This window comes from Prionailurus bengalensis, chromosome A2, assembly GCF_016509475.1.
Source record: "Prionailurus bengalensis isolate Pbe53 chromosome A2, Fcat_Pben_1.1_paternal_pri, whole genome shotgun sequence".
Classification (NCBI taxonomy): Eukaryota; Metazoa; Chordata; class Mammalia; order Carnivora; family Felidae; genus Prionailurus; species Prionailurus bengalensis.
The window spans coordinates 27,620,704-27,644,051 of NC_057348.1; positions in this window are offsets into that span (position 1 = coordinate 27,620,704).

Here is a 23,348-nt window from a genome sequence, read left to right on the forward strand (position 1 = left end):
AGGAGTTGCTAAGTTTGCAGGAAGTTAGGGGGAAGTTGGTTCTAGGGTAGAGGCCTTCCCTAAGGAATGTGGTGAAAACCTCAAGATAAGACAACCTGGCTATGTGTGCCTGCACGGCGTTCCTCACGACTCCGTAACCTAGACCGCCCATTCGGACTGTAGGTTATCATATATGGGAGACAAGGGAGCAAAAATTATACAAAAGGCAACCCCCTGCTGCGCTTGGAGCTCAGCCTTTTGGATCTTAGCCGGCTGAGCCCATGATGACACAAAGAAAACTGCTTCCAGGAAAGAAAAGCCTTGGTGTTCTGACTCTGTGTGTGTGAGACTCACTGCTACAGTGGGGTCCAGAGCCAGAGAGCCAAGAAAGAATTCTTGAGGCATCTTTGGTGCAAAAAGGTGATTTTATTAAAGCCAGAGGACAGGACTGTGGGCAGAAAGAGCCTCCCCTGGATTGTGAGGAGTGACCACTGTACACTTGGGAATTAAAAGGTAAAGGCAAGGGGAAGTTTCCAAAAGGGACTGTCATATGCGAAAGAAGACTCACCAGATAATGGAGGCCTAGCTGTAGTCAAGCTAAGGTGGTTTTTCTAGCAAATCAACATTAAGACAGTAGGGAGTTCCTGGAGAAACATTTTACTCTGCCTGCCTCAAGTATTTGTCAATGGGCTGCAGGTTATAAGGAAATTTAATTTGACCATGTCCTCATGCCTTTGTTTCCCTCATCAATCCCAGCTATAGAGGCAGAATGAAAATTTGAATAATAAATTGTCCATTTTTACATCTTTGAAGCTAAACAAAAGTGTCCTAACCTTTAAAATCAACTGTAATGTTAACACCCATAGCACAGTGGCAAATGTATAAAGTATACATTAGTGGATTTCTTTAATTAAGAAATGAGTACTTTCCAAGTTTGGACCTAATGTATCTTGATCAATCTTAAGAAAGCAATTAGAACCTCAAGCTAGTCTTCTGCAGGTCCCATTCTGTCTAGTAGAGAAGACTCAACTAAGAGAAATGATTTTAATTTCCCTGTTGTTAAGGAAACATTTAGGGTCATTATGTACTTATCAGAAACAGTTAACAATGGACAATCACTGCAATTGTTCAGCCACTTCCTGAGAATGAATCCAATTGTCTCTATAATACCTTTGACCATATCATTTTCTAAGAATGGAGATGATTGATTATTCTATTATTTGACCAACCACAACTATGACAGGCAATGTCATATATGTGCATTTATAGTCTCTGGTCTAATGAAAAGTGTAATTAAACCAAAAGGGAACTTTCAAAAATGAGTGCTTTGGGACCGATGTAGAAAACTTTTAGGAGTGTGTGTGTGTGCATGTGTGTGTACATCTGTTTAACCAAAGAGATGTGGACCAGGTAAAGAATCCCTCGACAGTGTTAAACCACACAATAAATTAGAGCGAGCTGTCTTCTGTAGCTTCCTGTGAGTGATAAAAGGGTATTGACCGTAGAATTAAGCCTGTGGGATGTGAATGTGATAACAGAACTCCTTACAGTAAGATGCTTGTTACTGCAACATTTTAAATGGAATGTTTAATTACCTTTGGCTCTCTTCCTTTCCTGATCTCCCTTCCCCTCCCCTTTTGCCCCAGTAGGGAAATATTATAACACAATGAAGAATATTTTAGAGACGAAGGGGAAAAAATAAAAGCCCTTAAAAAAACACATTAGCCCATCAATGCTCCAAACACAGCAAAGCCCATTATCTTTTTCCATTTAAAATTAGTTTGCCCTCTGTATTTGACTACTATTTTATTACAAATAATCACCTTAGTTTGGTGTCTTCTGTGTTCTTCAATCCATTACAACTAAAATCCCAGTTAAGATTTTAAGCAAATGCAAAATTCCATCAACTTGCTGAAAGAGAGTGTAGTCTCATTTAGTAGTAATGAAATTTTATTTTAAGCAACATTATGGATATTCTGATTTGCTAGTTTAGTCACTTTAAGTGGGCAATGGAAGCTCCAGGATGTTAACATCAAATAAATCAAACATGACAGTTTTTACTATGTCTTACACTGATGTTTAAAGTCACAAAATAACATCCCTTAAATTCTGGCAAAAACAAGTCTCATGAGCACTTTACTGTGTATGGGTAAGACAGCTGACCTTTCAGGGATATTCACTCTCAATATTTGAGCAACTAACATATGACACAGAAATATCTACTGCCATCTCACTATCATCCCCTGCAAATTCCCTTCCAGAGGTTCCTGCAGGTCATAAAGAGGGGCAGTGGTGCTGAAACTCAGTGATGAATTCCATGGGACTCTGAGGCTTACCAACTTTTGGCTATTTCCTCTAGGCATGGTTGTGCAAGTGACAGCAATTCTTCTCTTGACCATGATAGGGTTACAATAATTGTTGGGAATCCTATTAATCAAACTCTGTTACTAGCTAAGAGTATTTATGGTCTTTCAGCACTCAGTTGTGCAAGCAAGTTACCTGTTCCCAGCTTCACCAGCCAAGTGGCCAGCCCTTCCCACAAATGAAAATGAAAGATGTTTTTAGGAGGGAAATAAAAGCTATCTCCTGGGATGTTTCAGAGAAGCCACGAAATGCATGAACTTTTGTGACACACCCTAGAAAGTCTTAGCCTGATGTGGCAGATTCACGGTCTTTTGCTCAGAAGTCTCTCTGCTACTGTTGATGTTTCTAGATAAAATAATAGAAATGAAGGTACTTCATAGTCTATTTGTCTAGACTCTGGACTCAAGCTTTAGATTCAGATAAAAATTCCAAAACTCTTCCTGTTTCTAAAGTTGCTTACCAAAGAATATAATATAGTTTTAAACATGCAATTTGTGTTCCATAATGAGATATTTCTATAAGAGGTATGATGAGGCTGGAGGGTTGAGACCAGGCTTTGCCATTTTGTGACTGTGGATCTCACCTTCTTCCTCCATAATGTAATTCAGTGAGATGCCATGGAAACATGAGGTGACAGTTCATATTAGAGAAGAAAGAGTGGCTGGTGTGCTGAGCTGATAGCCAGGTGGCCTGACTCCACTTTGGCCCTAGAGAGCTTGCACTGGGTCTTGAGAGGCCACTTCATCTCTCTGGACTTCATTTTCTTCATTTCTTCATTTTCTTTCTTTTATTTTTAGTTTGTTTATTTATTTTGAGAGAGAGAGATAGAGTGCATGTGCAGGTGGGGCAGGGGCAGAGAGAGAGAGAGAGAGAGAGAGAGAGAGAGAGAGAATCCCAAGCAGGCTCCACATTAGCAGCAGAGAGCCTGATGCAAGGCTTGAACTCACAAAATGTGAGATCATGACCTGAGCCAAAGTCAAGAGTTGGACCCTTAACCGGCTGAGCCACCCAGATGCCCCCAACCTTTATCTTTTTTCTCTGTTTTCAAAGAAGGAGGCTGGGACCAGGTGTCCCTGCTCATCCTATAGCTCTCTGTTACTACTCTTTATCCACCCTGCTCAAAAAGGCAAGCTTCAGAGACATTAGTATTTTCCAGTGGATGGAATGGTGGTGGAGCAGTAAGGTTTTGGAATCAGTTGCATCTGAGTTCAAGCTCGGGCCTCACTACTCTAACCAATATGGCAGTGAGTAGATACGTAGCATCTCTGTGCCTCTGTTTCCTCATTCATGGAGATCACAATGCCATCTTCTCATAAGGCTGACAAGAAGATGAAACTTAAATTTAAAAAGCCAAAGCACTTAGCTCAGTGCTGGGCACATAGTAAATGCATGTACTGGTTTTTTGTGGCTGCCTTCACAAATGACCACAATCTTAGAGGCTTCAAACAAAGCACATTCATTATCTCACAGTTTTCTAGACTAGAGGTCTGACATGGGTCTCAATGGGCTAGAATCAAGGTATCAGAAGGGCTGTGCTCCCTTTTGAAACCTATCATGGGCTAAGTTGGGTTCCCCAAAATTCATATGTTGAAGACCTAACCTCTAGGACCTCAGAATGTAATTGTATTTGGAGATATGGTGTTCAAAGATGAAATTATGTTAAAATGAGGCTGCTAGAGTAGGTTCTAATCTAGTGAGGTTTGTATACTTCTAAAAAGAGGAAATTTGGACATACAGAGAGATGCCAGGGATGCATGTACACAGAGGAAGGCCATGTGAGGACACAGGAAGAAGGCACCATCTGCAAGCCAATGAGACAGGCCACAGGAGAAACCAAACTTGCTGACAACTTGATCTTGGATTTCCAGTCTCCAGAACCGTGATCAAATAAATTACTATTTTTTATGCCACCCAGTCTGTGGAATTTTATTATGGCAGCCTAAGAAAACCAATATGGAACCGCTATGGGAGAATCTATCTTCTTGTCATTTCCAACTTCTAGAAGCCACCTGTATTCCTTGGCTTGTGGCCCTCTTATGCCATCTTCCAAGCCAGCAACAATGGGTGGATTTCATCCCACACTGTGATACTCTGATCTCCTCTCCTGCCTCCCTCTCCACTTATCAGGATCTTGGTGATCACATTTGGTCCATCTGGATAACCAAGCATAGTCTCCCTATCTTAAGGTCAACTAACTAGCAACCTGAAGTCCGTTTTCAAATTTTATCCTCCCCTGTAATATAATATAACATATTTATAGGTTTGGGGATTAGCCTGTGGGCATTTCTGGGGGACATTATCCTGCCTACCACAATGTTCAGTTAATTTTAGCTGTTGTATGGAATGGAACTTTTGCACCAGCTTAGCTTACTTTACTGATTCCAGCAGTGGAATGGAAATTACTAAAGAATTAAATTTCACTGAGTATAAACTGGAGAATCATGCTCATTCTGTACTTTTCTTTTGCCTCCTTCAATACAGCACAAGATTCTGCTGACATAAGACTCCTGGTGCACAGGATAAGTGATGTTCCAATGTGCTGGAATTTTAGCATTCTGATTCAGCTGATATTTCTAGCAAATTGTTGACCTAGTACTATTTATTTAGGGGTTTTCTGCTCTTGGTAGAGTGACAATTCAAGTCAAGATTTGTCATGCCATTTCTCACACACCTGCTGTTTTTACCTTTAGAAATGGAGGTTTCAGTGTTTATGGGGAGACCAAGGTTGTATGGTTTCCATTGCATGTTTGGCCTCCATGTGTCCAGAGAAACAAAAAGTGCAGATCATAGAAAACTGGATGATTGTACCTTCAGAAGTGTTCCCAGGCACAAAGGACAGAAATCCAACTAACAGTGGCTTAAACTGAAATGGGAATTTGTTAGTTCGCATAACTATAAAATCTTGAATGGGTCTGAATCTGAGTTTGGCTAGAAACAGGGACTATGCAATTTTGGGAGGATTAAGAGTCTCTCTACCCCCATTTCTATGCTTTGTTTGTACCTACTTTGCTGTCACTCCAGAGAGAGACCCCTCAGGACTCTGGGCCCTTGTGACTCTGGCCTTGGCTTAGCCTTCCAGCAAGCCAACCCAATGCAGAGACAGCTCTTCCTTCTCCAAAATCCAAGCCAAGTCCTAGGATTGATTATTCTTAGATCAGTTCAGGTCATGAGACCATCTCCAAACCAATCAGTTTGACATGGAGACATAGTACAATGATAGGCCAGGCTAAGGTCAAGGCTACCCTGGAGCCCTAGAGACGGGAGGAGGCTCAGCTCCACCCCAAACTCACGGATGGAGAATGAAGAGAAAAGATTCCCAAGGAAAATAAAAATGACATTTCCAGAAAAGCGGTACTGAATATGCAGCATGCAAAAATAACTGATGTCCACCTTGGGTGAGGTTCTTATTGTTACTCTGGAGAAAGGAGCTTGTTATGTCATCTGTCTTACTTGGGCACCAAGAATCCCCTGCTGGACACAGGGCAGGCTCTCCCAGAAATTTATGGATGTTTGGACAAATGACATATAGGAACCAGCAGATATGAAATAAAGTTTATTAATCATTTATAAACAGCCAAAGGATTCAGTTTCTATTCAGAATGAAGCAAGAGAAAGGAGAGAGAATCAGGTGGTTTGGGGAATTTTATTGGTGCTTAAAAGATAGGGTTGAGATACAGGTTTCCTCTAAACACTCAGGTTTGAGTGGAATGAACTTCCCTGCCAGGTCTTGAGGTTCCTCATGGACTTGCCCAGATATGGAGTCATAAATGAGGAGGAGTGGGGTTTGAAAGCTATCAGCAGTCAAACCTCAAACATGGGCTTAGACTCTTGATTATACTTTCTTACTCTACTTTGAGGTTAAGAACAAAACAAAACTGGGGCACCTGGGTGGCTCAGTCGGTTGAGCGTCCGGCTTCGGCTCAGGTCATGATCTCACGGTTTGTGAGTTCGAGCCCCATGTCGGACTCTGTGCTGACAGTTCAGAGCCTGGAGCCTGCTTCCAATTCTGTGTCTCCCTCTCTCTCTGCTCCTCCCCCAATCTTGCTCTCTCTCTTTCAAAAATAAATAAACATTAAAAAAAATTCGAAACAAAACATAGAAGTCAAGAGTTTGAAATCCTGCCTACCTCAAACAAGCCTTGCCTCCCAGCATTTGTTTCTGATCAGTGATGGAAAGGGAACATGTGAAAAATTTCCAAGCCACCTCCTATTTATAATACACAAAGGAAATGGGTATGATTTGCACATGTGGGTTTCCATTAATGAGCAACAACAATGTATCTTTTCTAATAGGAAAATGGTTATCATGGAGATAAAGCTCTGGTGGCTGCATGCTCAGCATGGTGCTAGGGTTGATATTTACAAAGATAAATAAAGACTAATATTCCTGCCCACAGGAGCAGGTGAAGTCGTTCATGAGATCAATGCATGACTCCTAAGGGCTGAAGTGTGGATGGGGTCTTGCAGATTAGATACAAGTGGTACAGGAGATAGTGACATATTATTTCTGACCGAGGTCTTATTGCTATCAGGGGATGTTTTAAAAAAGTGATATTCAACATGATGCTTGACAAACTAGATGCATTTTTATGCTCTAAGACTGGATAGACATACAGAACAGGTTAAAAATAACATCAATTACATGAGTATGCAAAAGAGCAAACCATTGTATTCCACAACCTGATGGAATCTCACAGATGGTACATTGAACAAAAAAGTTCATACAGTATGATTTCATTCATATGTACTTTAATAATAGGCAAAAGTAATCTACCACAATGAATGTAAACAGTTATTTCAGAGAAGTGAGTACTGACTGGGAGGGGGCACAGGGTAGCCTTTGGAAGGTGGGAAAGGGGTTGTAAATTTTCTCATCTTGAGAGGGGTTATAAGGGTGCATATATGTAAACACCCATAAACTTAACATTTAAGATTTATTAGTATATGTGCATTTTACCTAAATGGAAAGAAAAAAAACACGGCAGAAATAGCCTAACAGTAAAAACCATACTTCTGTGCATGCAGAAGACTGAATAATGGCCCCTGAAAGATGTCCATATCATAATACCTAGAATGTGTAAATATATTACCTTACACGGTAAGAGAAACTTGACAGATCATGATGATTTTGAGGATCTTGAAGTGGGGAGTTTAGCCTGGATTATCCATGTGGGTCTGGTGTAATCACAAGGGGGAATTATAAGAGGGAACAGGAGAGTCAAAGGCAGAAGAGGGTGATGGGAGAACAGAAGCAGAGGTTGGGGTGATGAGCTCTGAGGATGGAAGAAGGGGCCACGAGGCCAGGAATACTGGTGGTTGTATTCCAGAAGCTTGGGAAAGACAAGGAAACATCCCTAGAACCTCCAGGAGGAATGCTGGCCGCTAAGACTTGATTTTAGCCCACTGAAACTGATTCATTTCAGACTTCTGACCCACAGAACTGTATAATAATAAATTTGTGCTGTTTTAATCCACCAGGCTTATGGTAATTTGTTACAGCAGCTGTAGGAAACTCACACAGTGCGTATTATTTGCCAAGGAGGGAATTACACTCATATGCTATTTCTAATCTTAGTTCATCTTCATAACTGCCCTTTGAGGCTGATATTAACATTTAACCTCATTTTGCAAAGGAGAAAAGTGAGGCTCAGACAAGTGTCTCCCAAACAAAAGAAGTGGAGAAACCATGATTTGGATACAGACTCCAGAGCTCAAGGTCTTCCTAACTCAGTTTTGCCCTTGCCAAGCAGAAGAAGCAGCAGCAGCAAACCTGCAGAGGTCATGGTTTGGAGGACCCAGAGTGCAGCCCATGCCCCAGGAGCAGTCTCATGGCTTTCTTTCTAGTTGGCATGTTCTGCCTGCAGAACAGTCAGTCCAGCCTCCTCCAGGGTCTATGGCCATGAGGAAGAGGGCGTGGATTTGTCAGGTGCTGTAAAAAACTTCGGTGACTGGAGACTTGTTTCAGGACCATGGCAAGCATTTGAAATATTTCACTTGTGTCCACTGGGCATCACATTTCATGAAGATGGTGTGATCTAAGTTCACTAAAAAAATAAGTCTCTCCCTGAATGTCCTGTACTGAGTTGATGCTGTCAGCTGTACTCATGTACACACATGAATATGTGTTTGGTTTTACTAGGGAGTTGTACCAAGTTATTGTTCTATCTCCCCAAATCCTAGGATGCCACCAAACCCATCTTTATTTTGCAAATGTGTAGTCAGAAGACTGTTCAGCTGAACTGTACAGAGAATTACATCAACTAATACAGGAGCCAAACCTGTGATTCTGGTTTCTGGAGCTCTATATTCGATGCTACTGAAAATAGGATATGACTTGCCCAGCTAACTGAAAGCAGTGCTCATTTTTCTTTAAGCCTTCTGGATGGTTCTGCCAGGTCATACAGTGAATGGCTGTGGTCTCCACTTTGCCCAAAGAAACACAATGGTTAGGACTGAAGGCTTTGCAGGCAATCAGAATACCAGCTCCATCTCCTACCAGCTGTGTGACCACTGCAGGTCTCTACCCTTCAATACCAGCTGTGTGACCACTGCAGGTCTCTACCTTTCAATATATATCATGTATCTAAAACAGAATGTTTTTATTCTTCCAAACCCAGAAAGAATGTTAGATCTTTCAAGAACTTCAGGGACCATCTAGTCCAGTTTCCACATTTTATAGGTGGAGAAATTTGGCCAAGAGCAGAGGTGAGTGAGTAGGCCAGTGGACGAGAGAGAAGTGAGTGGCCATTCCAACTGTATGGATACTGTCAGTGCGAGGTTGGCTGATCATGAAAAAAGCATTACCATCAGAAGCATTTCCGGTATACTATTAAGATCTATGATATGGTAATCATTTGAACAACTATGGTTATTAGTCTTATTTGCAGACACAGTGTTCAATTATGCAGAGCACTCAAGTGCAACAGTCCCATGGAAATTTCTCAGCCATCAGTGCAGAGAGACTATTTTAAATGAATATATTCAGTGGTTTCCTCAGACCTACTTATCATACACAGGAGACCAACTTCCCATGGAAAATCAGTTCACTACAAGGGGAGGCATGGGAGCTTTAAAACACTTCTTATTGCACAGTAGCTAAATAATGTTTTGAATAAATAATCTTACCTTCTTGCCATCTAGGCTGTCCAGAAGGCTGTATGCAAATCTCCAAGTAAGCAGAGGTTAGTTTCTTGGCCTTGTCCTAAGGAACATCCCTATACAAAGAAATCAATACCTCATTATCCATGGAGCCCTCCTGATGCTCACAAGCTGGTTTTATGTATTTATTTGCAATGTGAAGGGAAGCAGGCTTAAAATAAATACTTATAAAAAGACCACAGCACATCACACACATATACACGATTCAATAACTACATCATACGGACATTCTTCTGGAACTCTTAGACTCAAAGTATTCTGTTGGATTTCAAACACCTGTCAGAGTCACCGCTGTTACTATTGGAGAATTTTGCCAAAATTTGCTCAAATTCTCCTTTTTCTGGTTGTGTTTTCTCACACCTTTGCTGCAGACTGTGACTAAGCCAGAGCCACTCTGATGAGTCTTGAATGAAGCCTCTTCCCATTGGGAGCTTGTCAAAGTTTAGGAAGTGTTGACCATAAGAAAAAAAGGACTGGGAGTCCTATCTGGGACTTCAAAGTTTTTTTTTTTTTTCAAAATGATTTTGAACTGGCCTAAGTGGTATTAGAGGGTGATGGATGGTGCTTGGGTTGGCCTCTCAATTGAACAAAATGCATTCTACTGATGAGTGTGGCTTCAGCGAAAGACCAGGAAGCAAAGCTCTGGATTTGACTTTGTGTCATAGGGTAGAGGGTTTTCAGCTCCCTGGGCCCAAAGTCTGGAATGATAAGCTGTCCAGGCCTGTGCATTCAGCTGAAGAAAAGACTGCAGCCAGACCAGAAAAAGTTAAAAAAAAAAAGCCTTTTCTGTAGAATCCTTTAGCCTAGAAAGGATTTCATTCAGCAAAGAGTCCATGAATGGGACCTCTGGGGATACTCCTTAAAATAGATCCAGATATTCACACATGGCCTGTCTTTTGGATAAGCTCACACATAGACTTTAGAACTACCTTTGCCATAAAGATCACATCTTTTTACACCTTCACATGCTCCCCCTGTCAGCCTCTAGCCTTAGTCTGCCCATTGCATTAGGGATTCTTGATGTTTTCTTAGCAAAGAAAGAATGGTGATAGGATGTGTCCCATTATGCAGGAGCTTGTCTACCTTAGGAATATATCACTTAGTTTGGATGCATTGGTAGAGCTTTTCAGTCCTGGGGAAAACATAGGAATACTTACTATTCTAAGGACATTTTTTTTTTTAGTTCAGTCGTGCAGTTGCTCTGTCCTTTAAGAAGTCCTGTGCTCCAAGTTTGTGTCCCACTTAATGTACAAAGGCAGCTGTGGGAGGGTGAATGAGAAGGCGGTACTGCTGTTAGTTCTTTATTCATTTATCCAATCAGTGTGTGTGTGTGTGTGTGTGTGTGTGTGTGTGTGTGTGTATACGCGCACACGTGTGTGTGTGTGTATTTTAAGAATAGTGCTTTTAAAATGTTTATGTATTTTTGAGAGAGAGCAGGGGAGGGGAAGAGAGACAGGGACAGAGAGAATCCCAAGCAGGCTCCACGCTGTCAGTGCAGAACCTGATACTGGGCCCAAACTCACAAACTACAAGATCATGACCTGAGCTGAAACCAAGAGTTGGACGCTTAACCAACTGAGCCACCCAGGTACCTCAGTCAGGATATTCTTACTCAGAATTTACTATGTGCCTCTTTGCTAAGTGCTGGGCATATAGAATTAATAACAGAGTTCATTCCTTGCCCTCATGAAGCTTCCTTGCTTTCTAGTGATGGAGACAGAGTAAACACATATAGTGTGATAAGAAGAAGGAATTAAATAAGAGGCTGATGCTGCCAGCACTGTAGAGGAGCCTCATCAGCTGTGGGCACAGAAGTTCTCTTGGAGGAGGTAGTATTGAAGCTGAGACTTAAACCATGAGAGAAAGCCACCTAATACTGGAATCAGGAAAAGAACATTCTAGACAGAGGAAAATAGAAAATGAAAAGGCACTGGGCCAGGAGAGAACTTGGTGAAATTGATATTATAAGAAGGAAAAGCTGTCTAGTAAAAGGGGAACCTGGCAAGGAAAGAGGAGAGTAAGTGTCAGAGAGGTGGGCAGAGGCAAGATCCTAGAGAAGCTTATAGGCCAGGGATAGGCATTTGGGTTTTATTTTATGTACAGTGGGAACCATTAAAATATTTTAAGTGGAAAATAATGGGCTCTGGCTGACACCTTTTAGTGAAATGTGATTCATGTGGAGGATAAATTAGAGCATGGAAGCCAGGAGGAGGGGCTGGGAGATTGTCCTCAAAGTCAGACCAGTGTTGATGGTGGTTTGGTCTAGAGCAATGGCAGAGGAGCAAGAATAGAGAAATAGGTAGAAAGATAGAGGGGCATACCGTGAGACTATGAGTCTAGAGATGCACTAAGCAAGGTGATGGACTTGCTGTGGAAAGGATCCCTGAATGTTAACTTAGTGGATGGTACAAAATAGATGCTCAATGAAGGTTTGATCTGAAGTGAATCACATTTAGAGTTTTAGGTTCAAATTCAGTCTTTGCTTCTTCTGGGTATTTAGGCTCTAGGGGAGAAAAATTAATTTCCCCTCTACTCTTCTAGGTTCTTGGCTGAGAGCTCCCCGCCTTTCCCCATAATGAAAAGACAGATTAACATGAGACAAAAATTTAGTTGTATACATACCTAAGGTAGCCCCCCAAAGATATAAGACTTAAAGGCAGTCAGACAGTGAGGCTTATATACTATCCTGAGCTATATACTATCCTGATCTATGGAAAGGGTTAGGGGTCTGGGGCTTTAAAGGGAAGAAGGCAATTCACATAAAGGTGAGAGGAGGTGATGTGAGGTAAACCAAGGTAACCCTGCCATGCATGTAAGTCTCTCAGGGAGAAAAGTTCTCTCTGGAAATAGCTCTCTTCTCACTATACGCCCCTTACCTAAATTTTCTTGGGTAGGTAAGAGGGAGGTAAAAAGCTTTGCCTGGCTCTGCTGAGTCTGGATTGCTTTCAGCCCCACATGCCAAAGTGGCACATTTTGAGATGGCACATTCTGCTTCCCTTCACGGCAAACCCTTTACTCCCTCTCAGGCTTGGAGGGGATAGCAGATCTACAAATCCTTTGTAAGTGGCTGGCCACCCACATGCAAGGATTATGATGAGGACAGACATTTCTGGAGACATCAGTGCTCATACTGATTTTACCAAAGGCTCTTGGTGTTCACTGACCAGAGCTTGAGTGGCAGGTGACCAGCAGAACTTTGCATTTTATTTCCACCTCTACCCTGACTTCGAGGTTAACTCCCTGTGGGCCTTCCTATGCTGGGAAAGTAGAGAATGCTCCCTGCCCTTCCATTATTGACTTGGGATGAGTTTGTCCAGATCTTGTCAATTCAGATGCTCATTTGGCTCATGGACAAGAGGTTAGTGGGAACCAGGCTGCTACCACAGACCCATCTCAGGAAAATCAAAGAGCAGCTGGGGGCTCTTGGGGACTTATTCGTGGAGAACATTTGGGTATGTGGCTAATTATATGCTTTATTATGGCTGCTGATTTGTGCTAGAAGCTGGTACCATGCATGTTAGCATTTAGCTCTAGTTAATGAAGTTGAGTCAAGCATTCAATATATCACTGAGCTCACAATTTCTCCTCTTGGCTAGAACAACTTGGTGTAGAAAACTAACGGGTGATGGTGTTGGGGAAGAGAACACATTCACATAGTGAGTTTATTCCCTGTGACTTTGGGCTGTCTCCGATGTTGCATTGTGCACACACAGTATTAATGTGAGATAATTTTCAGTGGGATAAAACCCTGGGCTGTGTTAAGAGAAGTATCACTGTGATTGCTCATTAGCATAATCACAAAGAGCCCCTGTGTGGGCTCCAATGAGGCCAACTGGAACCCTGTGGTTTCTTTTGAGATAGTCTTCATGTTTTAAAAAGAAATGGAAGCTGGCACAAAAATGTATTCAGCATGTGCCACTCAGCTCAGACCTAAGTTTAACCATCACTGATAACTTTAAAATACAGAGGATAAACAAGGTTACTTTTGACCTTTGCAATGAAGAAAATTATTTGCTCTGCTTTCATTCGTATTAGGAGGGGTTGCACATGTGGATCAATGAGATAATAGACTCACCATTTCATTTTTCTTTCACTGCCATCTTTCATGTTGGGCTGAAATAAGAAAAAAAACAAAACACAAAACAATGTCCTCTATGAAAAACAACTAGACTGACCTTGGTTCTTAGACATTCTTCCTCAGAGCCCAACTCCAGAGACCAGACACTCCGAAAGGTTTGGCAGGGAAGGGGTTGAGCTGCCCTGATGGGGCTGGTTACCAGAACCTCAAGTCTTCCAGGAAATCTGTTTTGAGAGCTTGCAAGCCTTCCAGAAAAGCTGGCTTGAGAGCTGTCCACCCCACAACCAAGACTTCATCTCATGCGAATTAGCACATTCTCCCACTGTGTTGGGGTGTTCTATAGTGTTGTGGGGCAAGTAACTGGCTATTTTTCCTTGAGCACTTAGTAAACACCAACCACTATGCTAGGTGTTTGAAATGCAGTACTTCACTCCATCCTCATTGCTGCTTCACGGAGGCCACTGCCCCTTGAATGCCCAGATACCAAATGAGAAAAACAGAAAACACAGCAGACAATGGGAAATGACTCTTAAGTCAAACTGATTTCCAAGTTCAAAGTTCTAAACTAAGGGTGGGAAAACATTTTCCTTTAAGGGCACATAGTATGTAGTTTTGGCTTTGCTGGCTGTGAGTTCTTTGTTACAACTCACCTCTGATATAGAGGGACTGTGCCATAGACAGTATGTGAATGACAGGTGTGGCCATGTTCTAAAAATCTTTTACAAAAAAGGTGGATATCCAGTTTCACCCTGTGCCCCATGGTTTGCTGACCCCTATTCCTAAATGCCTGCTTCTTTTTTCTCCTCCGGGATCTTTGATGATTTCAAGCTTTGGAGTCCCATAGAGCCAGGCTCACATTCAGTCTCTGCCACTTGGTTACCATGTTGTGTTGGAGAAATCACTTATGGTCCATGAGCTTGGTTTTCCTTATCTGTTAAATGGGCTGAAGGACATCCTAAGAGGGTAGTTGAGAAAATCAAATGAGAGAATGAGTGTGAAACCTGGAACACAGAGTGTGTCGCTGAGAGAGCTGATGGACTGTGGCCTCAGGTCCTTGGGAGAGGCTGTGCTGATCCTGCTCCTGACTCCAGGGAGAGTCAACCTAGGTCTGTGTGCAGTACCCAAGCCTCCTCACAGCAGGCAGGGAATGTTCTGGGGCCAGGGACCAGCTTTCATTCCTGTTTCTGTCTCCAAAAGAACAATTTGGCATCAGGGAACAAAAGTCAGCTTACAATGGGAATTCAGGCCCCTAAGATCCCAGAGAATGTGGGGTCTAATATTAAAGCACAAAGGAGGAAAGCAAGACATTTTTTAAAAAAGCTTTTTAGAAATGGTAAGAGATACAAAGAGCCCCTCACTGTTTTACACTTGTAAAGAGACCCCTGCTGGATTCCCAGTTCTAATCTGCAATAAAAAGCTACAGGGCTACAATAAGGCATCTGGTTCCATTGACTCACTTCCTTTTTTCTCCATAGCCTCTGGCATGAAAACTCAAACCAGTGAGACACTTTAGAATTGGCTTCGGCAGTGCTTTTCCTGTCAATCAGCTGCAGGTACTGGAAACACAAACATGGTGACATGACACAATTTCTGTTTTAATATCTGTACATCTGATATGATCACCCTAGAGGAACCACAGTCCTCAGCTATTTACTTACAGCTCCCTGTGGCACAGAGGCCTGGGGCAATTAAACCACAGAATTAGATTGAAATAATAGTAATTGTGGTGATGAGAACACACAGGGCCAGACAGGCTGGGTCCTGGCTCAGCGTCACATAGGCAGGGTGAGTGGGCTTTGGTCATTTTATTTAACAAGTGTTATACACATTTATCTATTTTCCTTTACTGAGACAAGCAAAGAATGATTCATTCTTTTCTCTCCTATCACCTGTTGAGTAGCTTAAATCCCAAAAGGCATTATTAACTCACATAACTAAAAAGTCTAGGGGTCTATTGGCTTCAAGTATAGCTGGATCCAGGAAGCCTAATCCATGTCATTAGAATTTAGATACCCTCACACACACTTTGTGCATGTTTTCTCCCTGCCCCCCTCTTTCTTTCTCTGCATCTCTCACTCATTTATTCATTAAATAGATGGAAAAAATTAGAAGGGCCCGATGGCAATAGTGTCGCTGAGGTTTAGAGTCAGGTGAGGGTGGTCAAAGAAGATTTGCTGCAGGAGGAAGTGTCTGTGTTTGGGATTCAACCTGTACTTACCAAATATCTACTGGACTTTTTCCATGGTTGTCCAGTTTCCTGGACACCATCCTGTACCAACAGCATGAGATTCTCAAGGAAAGGCTCTGACCTATGTTTTTCTTTAGCAAGTTCCCTCTGAATCTTGTGCACATTCCAGCTGAGAACAATCTTAGGGGGTAATAGCCTCTCATTCTGCACAATTAAGCAATGAAATTTAATCCAAGCCTGAATAGTGAAGCTAGACCAGGAAGTATAAAATATGTAGGATGGATACTTTAAAGAGTTTCCAGAACACTAACTCTGGAAGGCCGTTGGATCCCCCTATTCTCCAGCCTTCCTGAGTAATGGACACAGACAACCCTGACTTACAAGTGAGCCCTGTTGTAGGTAGACAGCCTCCCTGGGACCCTATAGAAGATGGTATTGTCTTTTTCATGCAGCAGTGCAGAAAGCATGGAAGTCTTGTGTAGAGTCTATCTCTAGGCAGCCTTAGCTCTGGATGACGTGCCTTGAAAAAAAGCCTCATAGATACTAAGTCCCCAGGACATTTTCATGAGTTCCTTTCATCTATCGCTACAATCTTGGGAAAGGAAAGTGCAGTGTTTCTAACTCATGTGCTCCTAGATCTTCTTGCTATACCAGATCTTAGTGAGGGCTCTGAAGTCTGCAGAGAGACGGCTGTGGTCACCATTTTGCTCTGCCCCCACAGGCTGACCTTGAACGACTCTGAGCCTGTTATTGAGCATTTCTGAGCCTCAGTTTTCTCCTAGGCAACACCTATCTTGCAAGATTGTGAAGATTAAAAGCAAGAACTCATGGGAGATGTTTACCATAAGATCTGGCACCTAATAAGTACTCAATAAATCTCAGCTACTTTGACTTGATCTTATTAGTACTTGACCTATGTTGTGCACAGAGAGGAGAAATAAGATTTTAATATGAGAAAGCTACCCGGTTCGTACATCTTTTGCAAACTAGTATTCGGTCAATAGAGCCTTGGGGAAAGATTTGGCTTCTATTAGTTTCTCTATTGGCCTTAATTACATAAAATTAATTATATATAATTATACAGAAATGATAATGAATATTTAGTTCCTTTCCATGAAGGAATCAACAGAGCTTAGTAGTTAAGACCAAGACTTTTGGTGCAGGCAAGCCTCGTTCTGTCATTTAACTAACTCTACAATCTTGGGCAAGTGATTTAACTTCTCCAGCCTCAATTTTCTAGTGTATAACATGGGAAGAATAATAGGATTCATTTCACTGGCTTGTTGTGAAGATTAGTTGATTTTTGGAAGTAAAGCACCATGTTTGCTCCACGGAAAGTGGTCCTCCTCCACCACTACCACCACCACTATCAGTTACAAAGACCCTTGTCAAGAGGTGTATCTGCGCGTTCCATATGGAAAGACAGTTTGATTGGGTTTTCCTTTTTCTTTCTTTTTTTTTAAATTTTTTTTTCAACGTTTATTTATTTTTGGGACAGAGAGAGACAGAGCATGAACAGGGGAGGGGCAGAGAGAGAGGGAGACACAGAATCGGAAACAGGCTCCAGGCTCTGAGTCATCAGCCCAGAGCCTGATGCGGGGCTGGAACTCCTGGACCGCGAGATCGTGACCTGGCTGAAGTCGGACGCTTAACCTACTGCGCCACCCAGGCGCCCCTGGTTTTCTTTTTTCTTACAAAAAAATGGCTATATGGGGCACCTGGGTGGCTTAGTCAGTTAAGCATCCGATTTCAGCTCAGGTCATGATCTCACAGTTTGTGGGTTCAAGCCCCACATCAGGCTGTGTGCTGACAGCTCAGAGCCTGGAGCCTGCTTCGGATTCAGTGTCTCCCTCTCTCTCTGCCCCTCCCCCACTCATGCTCTGTCTCTCTTGCTGTCTCTAAAAAATAAAATAAAAACATTAAAAAATGGCTAGGCAATAAAATGGCTTATTACTATCTACACTACTTATGTTACCAAAAAGGGGCTCTGCCAGACGGAGAAGAGAAGCTTGGATTGGAAGAAGTGGAAGAGGGGGATAGAGTGACTTTCTCAGGTTACTTAAGACTGAATGTTCCAGGATCCTTGGGATTGGGATTGTGGGGTGCATCACCAATTTTTTTTTGTTGGATTTAGTTCTCTTTTCCTCCCTTTCCCTGTTCATCTCTATTTTTTTTTCTTTAGATGGTTATGGAGGTCTAGATTTTCCCCCTTGAAGTTGGGCCATTGCTTTTCTTCTACAGCAAATGGTGGAAAAACACAAAAGCACCATTTGTTTCTTTCTGCTTATTCATTCTTGCAACAGAATAGCTGGAGAATGGAGGAAAGCCCTATCAAAGGCATTCCTGTTCAAAGGAAAAACTCAATGATCACTATTACTGTTGGAAGTTCCTTCTGCTGCTTTGACAGCATAATCATTTTTCTCTCCTTGATTTTTGCCTGTTTCCCTGAGGCACCTGAACCTGAGATAGTTTTCCCCCTTTCAAGATGTGCCTATTGATTAGAAGGCATTAGGGGAGACTCGGCATGGTTCTAGGGCACAACCAGGGCACACCCAGGCCACACAGAGCTGGGTCTGCATTGCCACCAGTGGGAGGCATAGCACTGCTAGGCAGGAGAGGACTTTTGGAGGCCGGGGACAAAAGAGCCAAAAAAGAAAACATTAAATCATAAGGCGCAATGTTGTTCTCTTTCCACCTTCTCTTTGAATCCTCAAGGAGCAGGACTCTGTCCGGTGCTAGTGTATTTTAACACCTCTATAACACTTACTAATGTCCCTTTATAATAAAGCAGGCCTTGAGGCAGGGTTTTTAGCAGCTCACAGGACCTAGATAGAATTTAATAGCTTTTATTCATCCTTATGGTTAGCTTCTGTTTATGGCAAGGGATACTGGTTTTCCACTTGCTGCAGTAATTTTAAGTTTCCTTGAACAAATGTAAATAAAAATGAGAGTTAGGTAAAATAAAATATATCAATAACACAGGCATAGTTATGGCAAACACGTTGAAGCCTGGGAAGGTTGCCAAGAGCTAGAGTTTGGGAAAATTGCGCTCGGTGCAATGACATACTATCCCTCTTTTGGGCTTACTTCCAAGGCAGAGCCACCCTCTCATGAAGTCGGATGGCTCCATGTATCAGTCTGTGAGTCTGCATGAACACAAAAAACCAAGCTCTCCAGAGGGATAAAGAGATGGTAACAGGGGATATTTTAGCTTTAGTCTTTGGGTGTGAGTGAAAGGGGCTCACCAGGCTCTGTCCCCAGAAAGAGGACAGCAAAGAGATGAAACTTCAGAGTTTTGTCTATTAGGATTTACATCTCAGCCACGAAAGTGTCATCACGGATTCTGGATTCACACCATCGGGTTTCAACTGAGCTCTGACACTTACTAACTGGGTAACCATGGGCAAGCCATACATCCTTGTCCTGCAATTTTCGTATCTGTAAAATGGGATACTGATAGACTTACTCATAGGGTTGTTGTGCATATTGATTGAAATAACAATATAGAGCACCTAGAAAAAAAATGCCTGGAACATTATCTCGTGGTAAGTGTCTAATAAATGTCAGATGCTATTATTATTGTCACCATCCTTGCCACCACCTTAGGTAACATCATTTCTGAGCTTCATTTTCCTTGTTGGTAAAATCAGCCTAGTACGATCTGCCCCAAAAGGTACATGGCTGATGCACAATCAATGCAGACTTCCTTCTATTGTCTTCTCCTGAAAATGTGAGACAGGTAAGCTAATGCAAACTTCTGAACCTGTAGGTATGTGGCTTTTGTACCTTACTTAATTTTGACTGGGAGTACAACCACAATGGGGTTTTTGAGTGCAGATGCAAGCCCATCCACCAAGTCACTGGTGATGCTTGATATCCACAGTTGTGGGAGGCAGATATGAATGTCAGTCATTCAAAATGGCACCTTTACCTTCTGGTGGAGTCATTTGACTAACCAAGCCAAACAAAGTCACCCCATTTGTAAGAGTCCTTGTGAATAGCCATCTTCTACCTATATATAGCATAGGTGAGCTTCTTTTCACCTAAGATAGAAACATAGACGTCTTCAGCTGCTAAGCCTGATTTTAAACCCATGTTGCTTCTCGTGGCTGAAGTTAGCACCATTTTATTAAGTTGGTAGTGAGCTATAGCTGCCCCACTTTTCCTTTGTTCATCTATCGATCTAAACTAATCACTTAATTAGCCCAGACAAGACGTCTTCTACAGTGTTAAATAACTCCAGAAACCTACTGGAGATGCTTGAGTGGACCGATTGGATTTAACCTGCATTTCATTACCTGTAGACTAAGATATGTGAAATTCAGGGCCTGGAAAACAAGCTGGATTCTGTACTGGGAACAAATTGTGTTTAAATGTAGAAAAAAAATCCCTTTCAAAGCTAGTGGTTTTCAAAGTGTGGGCCGTGACACATGAGTGTCAGCATCACCTGGGAACATGTCAGGTCTCACTCCAGATCTCTTGAATTGGAAACTCTGGAGGTACAACCTTGCAGTCCATTTTAACAAGCCCTCTCAATGATAGCAATGGAAAACTGTTGCTTTAGGCTGTCTCTCAAGGTTATGGACTTATTTTTGTGGGTCTACCTCTTAGCAGAAAGAAGAAAAAGAGGGGATAGGCAGGAAAAAAAATCAAAAAGGTGGGGGAATGAGGGCTGAGCAATCTGGAGGGAAGACTGTGTGACCTTGGACCAGCAGCCTGGGGGCTCATTGGGAATCTGAGAGAATTATTTCAGATTCTTCTTTAGGAATGGCATGGGATAGGGAGATGTTCAACTGTGACCAGGGTGACAGAATGCTCGGAGTGTGACCAAAATGCTGCTATATTGTAGAAGTGGGAGAGGACAGTGGGAGCATCTTCAGGTAACATAAAGAACACAGGAAAACCTCAATTGCTCTCAGAGGGCTTCCCCAGGATGAACACACCGTGAGTACTTAGTAAATGCTCACTGGCTTGACAAAGATTGAACCTTGGTGGCCTAGATTGGTTTTCCCCAGAAAATGTTGATCTGGAAAAAGTAAGTGTGTTTATTAGGGCTGGTTTGTAGGGAAGATGAGGAATTACCCATAGGGTATCAACTGTGCCTTCTTGTCCTGTCTTCTGAGAAAAACTTGGCTTTAGAGGAAAGAGCTCCAGGATTTAGTATGGGAACATGTGTTCTTACTAGGGTGTGACTTTAAGCAACTCACTCACTCTGTATTGCAAGTTTCTCATCTATAGAAGGAGAACAGTAGTTACAGCCAGATGTTTTTGTTCAGCATTGCAGTGTGGGCACCTAATACATATAATACTTGGCACACAGTGGTGATTGGATAAATATTTGTTTAAAAGAAAAAGAGAGAAGAAAGAAGGAAGATGGTTGATTATTGTGATGCTTAAATAAAATAGTGCTTTGAAAATGCCTGACATAATGCTGGGTATAAAGATATTCTGCAAGTAGTATTCAGGAGGAGGAGGAGGAGGAGGAGAGGAGGTAAAGGAGGAAGATGATAGGATTCAGAAAACCATCTTCCAGGCATCTAGAACTGGGCCCGTATTCTTGCTGAAAATAGTCCTGCTCTTCCCATTCCTCTTCCCTTTGCAATCCATGGTTACTCCCCTTCCCAGTGACACCTTAGGAGCCATCTCACTTTTGGCTGCTGGACCCATAGCCTTCAATTTGATGCATAGTATAATTGGTCAGATGTTTTCAGAAATGAAATGAACTGCAAGCGTGTGACCATGTTTGAGAGTTGGTGGTGGTGGTTATTGCAAGTAGGACTGATGAGGTTTCAATCCCTGTAAGTAATTATATGTTAATTATTTTTACATTGTTCTCTTTCTAGGATAGGTAATCATTGACCTTTTGGTTAACATATTTGCCTCACAGTCAGAGTAAGCATTTTTAGTAATGCTCTTCCTGTATATTATTAAGTTACAGAAATGTCATTAGTTGCTTTCATTTACATGATTAAAGGGATGCTCTAACCTTGAGAATGTTTAAATCTTCCCTGCCTTTCCTTAACTATCCCTTTGCTTTGAACATCAGTACAAAGGACCAATGTACCAACTTGATAGTTCAGGAGAGAAACTGGGAATGGTACTTATTAAATGTGCTGAGAGCTCTTCACTATTGATGAATCTCCAAAAAACCTAGGCTTTGGAAATAAGACTTGAGTTCCCAAATCGACCTATTACCAACTTTGTGACCTTGATCAGGTTACCTAACCTTTCTGAAACAAATTTCCATATATATTGTACAGGGATCTCGTATGGATTAAATAAAATAACATTTGCAAATGTATCTACAATAAATATACAAGAAAAGTTTGTTTGTTTCTTTCACCAGTCTCTTGGGCAGTTATACCCAATAGCTGTAGACCACTGGAAGAAGTAGGTACTAAGTTTCAAGCTTGGATACAGAGAGGGATGGATGGAAGAGGTTTCTGTTTTATGAGACACACAGCTCCTTCTCACTATCTGAAAGAATTGATGGGATTGTGAACCACCTGGGTGGCTCCTGATTTCAGCTCAGGTAGTGATCCCAGGGTCATGGGATTGAGCCCCATGTCAGCATGGAGCCTGCTTGGGATTCTCTCTCTCTTTCTGCCTCTTTCCCCTGCTTGCTCGCTCTCTCTCTCTCTCAAAACAAACAAACACACAAACAAAGAATTGATGTGGTTTAAGAAGTATTACTCTACAACTTTGGGTCAGCTGTGATGGAGACAATCATGGGGAAAGTTCCTTTCAAGCTCCTTACCAAAAACAGTATCTTCTGCAATTTGGAATTTGATTGTAGATGGAACAGTAAAGATAAGGAGTGGGCCTAGAGTTTGAAAAGTGAGCACACAAAGATACATAGGGGACATTTTTCTCCAGAATGGTGTCATTACAGAGTGTGTCTTTGTGCTTTTGTCTGAGAAGCATAATGGAAATCGACTCCAATGTACACGTAGTTATCCATCATTAACCATAAAATTAGCATTTTACCAGCTCTTGAGCAAAAAAGAAACAACCTAGTGGGTTTTTGTGCACAAGAAGAAATTAGAGAGAAAAAGAAGGCTACTTCCAGGGACATGGTTCTTGCCTTTTGAGTTCTCTGCATACAGACCAGACCCACTTTAGCAGATGGGGTAATAGTTGGTTTTTCCCATATTTGTATCAGAAGGCTTTGTTAGTTCTTGAAACATCTCTTAAAAGGCACTGGAGACCGTTCTTTTTTTATTTTTTTAATGATTATTTTTGAGAGACAGAGATAGAGCATGAGCAGGGGATGGGCAGAGAGCAAGGGAGACACAGAATCTGAAGGAGGCTCCAAGCTCCAAACTGTCAGCATAGAGCCTGACATGGGGCTTGAACTCACAGACTTTGTGATCATGACCTGAGCTGAAGTCAGATGCTTAACTGACTGAGCCATCCAGGCACCCTGGAGACAGTTCTTAGTGGGTTATCATGCCTTCCAATCGGGCATGGGTTCATGGGACTGGCAAGGAAATAGAGCTTTAGGGCTGGCCTTCTACACCCTCAGCCTCCACAGCCTCCAAACCATGGCAGAGTTATAGGAAGATGCGGAATTGAGGAAATT